Here is a 3,123-nt window from a genome sequence, read left to right as displayed (position 1 = left end):
TTTCCCTGTTGCAGTCATGTATTGTTCAAAAGAAGTATTACCACTAGTAAGGCTTCTTCTAGGCTTTAATGTCTAATTTTATATTCGTGGCCTTTTCACTGAATATGCTAGGGCTATTCGGCAAGTAAGGTCCGATCAGACCTGAAATGAAAACTGATATGTGATTCCGTAATCGTACCGCACGTACACACCATATCTTAAGTACCACACAAGAGGAACGGGATGGAATGATGGTTGGTAGTCATGATTTATAATTAAGACAGTTTATTGACATTACCCCTTAAAAAATTGACAATTACAAATTGTGGACGAGCCACTAGATAAAACTTTGCAAATACACTTAGAAACCCAACGTACTCAGTCTCTAACAAACAATTCCAAATTAAGAGAACAGGGTTCCTGAAACGCTTGGGAACTTCAAACTCCCATAAAGGACTTCCCTCAAAATAGATGTGATGAGAACAATTACAAGTAAAGGGTGACTTAATAACACTGGAACACTAGTGCCAAACTAAGGTGCCATTACATTACATGACAGAACCACAACATAAAAAAAAATACTGCAACAGAAACACTTGTCTTTAAAAAATAAATGTTTGTGTGCTCAAATGTGGTAAAAAAATTACTAGAAAAAGCTGCACAAGGAACTCCGCAGCTGCTATACAGTATAAGATTTAGCCAGTTGCCAGTCCCTAATATTTAAGAAAACAAGTTCATATACAAACAGGTTACATTCAATATATATATCTACCAGCTTAACGTGCCTTGACGGAAAGGAAGATAAATACTAAACTTTGGAAGGCGATATGTGAACAACTCCAGCAGTGGCCAGGTTCTTAAACACTGCCAGCCCTAGACCTTGGATGACATTTCACAGTTCTAGGCGCTAAAGACATTCCAATATCTCTGAAACATAGAAACACTTGGCAGAACCTTTGGCTCACTTAAACATGGTCAGCTGTATTAACAGAGTGCAGGCTTTATAAACAGCAACATAAAATCATTTGACTGCAAGAGACACAGAGCACTAGTAAAACTTCTGAGAAAATTTTCAAATAACGGCCACCATCTAACTAGGCCAGCTGAACTTTCCCCACCATCTTAAGGTTCGACTATGAAAGTCTCACCATAGTAATTAAGTTTAAAATCTCTGAGTGTGTCGATGAACAAACACAATCATGACGATTTACTCCATATCAGGTACACAATGCGAGGGAGCAAGTTCCACAGCTTCACCACTTCCCTTCAAATTTTGTTCCTAGCGAAGTCACAGAACTTGTATCTCCAAGCTACCCATGTCGGCAAAACGCCCATCCGTTTTCACACAACAACATGTAATGGTCATCTCGCTCATTTGGCAGCCGTTGACACTGCTCATGAATGTCATCAGATCTCAAGGGTTAGCCATCGAGGGCTAACAACCAACTCACTTCACCCACCGACCTGTAAGATAAGACACATGAAAGCAAAGATAACTTAGATCAACCACAATCAATCTCAATTGTACATCAACAAAATAACATGGGCGCCAGCTCACCACAGATCAAAACCCACAGTGGAAGTCCGATGAAGCATTGCACAGAAGTGTTGCAGAGTATCCTTAGTAATTCATCAATCGCATCACGTCGCTCTTTTCGGTTCTGAGCGCACAGTGAGCACCTAAAAACGCCTACAAAATAGCATGGGTGCCTGCCACAAGATTTCGCCTGATATCAGGCAGCCCACATAACGTAACTGTCATGCATTTCCTTCTTTATTGACCATTCTCGGCAGCACACTGCAGGGGCAACGAAGCTGCTGCATCAGCATTTCCGATGGAAACTGTTTGATAACCCACCATACAGCCCAAATGTGACTCCCTCTGATTTTCGTCTCTGCTCACATGAACCACTGGCTATGAAGACAGCGTTTTGGTACATACAACGAACTGCAGGCCAGCATAGAGACGTGGCGGAAATTACATGTGGCTACCTTCTAAGATGAGGGTATTGGAACATCGGTACAGCGCTATAAGAAATCAAAACTATTGGTAACATTTTTGATAAACAACGAAATTGTAAGCTATATAAAATTAGTGAAGAAAAGAACCTAGATTATGACAGTTCTCTTCTAAAATGACCGGTTTCGACCTAGTCTTAGGCTGTCTTCGGAATAGCATAATCAGCTGAAGTTGATGATGTCCAGAACAGTCACCAGACCTCAGTCACTGAACCTGGCATTCCGACTCGATTGCCATGGTCAGCTGTGCTAAATTTCTTGGTTGAGTATCCATAGTATAAACAGCCCATTGGAGGAGGTCCATAGCTTCTGAACTGTATTTAAATCCAGGGAGTCTGGTGGCCATGGAGTATGGTAAACTGATCCTGGTGCTCTTCAAATCCTCCATGTACGAGGGGCATTTGAAAAGTCCGTGCAAAAATAAAAACTACTTACGTGTTTGGGGTAAACCTTTTTTATCTTTCGACATAGTCTCCTTTTAGACTCACTTCATCCAACACTGTTCTAATTTGTTGATCCCTTCTGAATAATAGGAATTGTCCAAGTCTGCAAAATAGCTGTTAGTTGCTGCAATCACCTCCTCGTTTGAATAAAATCTTTGTCCTACCAGCCATTTCTTCAAATTGGGGAACAAATAGTAGTCCGAGGGAGCCAAGTCAGGAGAACAGGGGGTGTGTGAAACGAGTTGGAATCCTGTTTCCACTAATTTTGCGACCACAGGTGCTGAGGTCTGTGCTGGTTCATTGTCGTGATGGAAAAGAACTTTTTTGCGGTCCAATCGACGGCGGTTTTCTTGCAGCTCAGTTTTCAAACGGTCCGATAACGTTGAATAATATGCACCTGTAATATTTTTACCCCTTTACATATAGTCGATGAGGATTATCCCTTGCGAATCCCAAAAGACAGTCGCCATAACCTTTCCCGCCAAAGGAATGGTCTTCGCCTTTTTTGGTGCACATTCTCCCTTGGTAACCCATTGTTTAGATTGTTGTTTGGTCTCATGAGTATAGTAATGTATCGATGTTTCATCCACAGTGACGAAACGACGCTTAAAGTCCTGCGGATTCTTCCTGAACAGCTGTAAACCATTCTTGTAATACTTCACACGATTCCGGTTTTGGTCAA

Source organism: Schistocerca americana, chromosome 11, assembly GCF_021461395.2.
Source record: "Schistocerca americana isolate TAMUIC-IGC-003095 chromosome 11, iqSchAmer2.1, whole genome shotgun sequence".
Taxonomy (NCBI): Eukaryota; Metazoa; Arthropoda; class Insecta; order Orthoptera; family Acrididae; genus Schistocerca; species Schistocerca americana.
Note: the sequence above shows the minus strand (reverse complement) of the source record.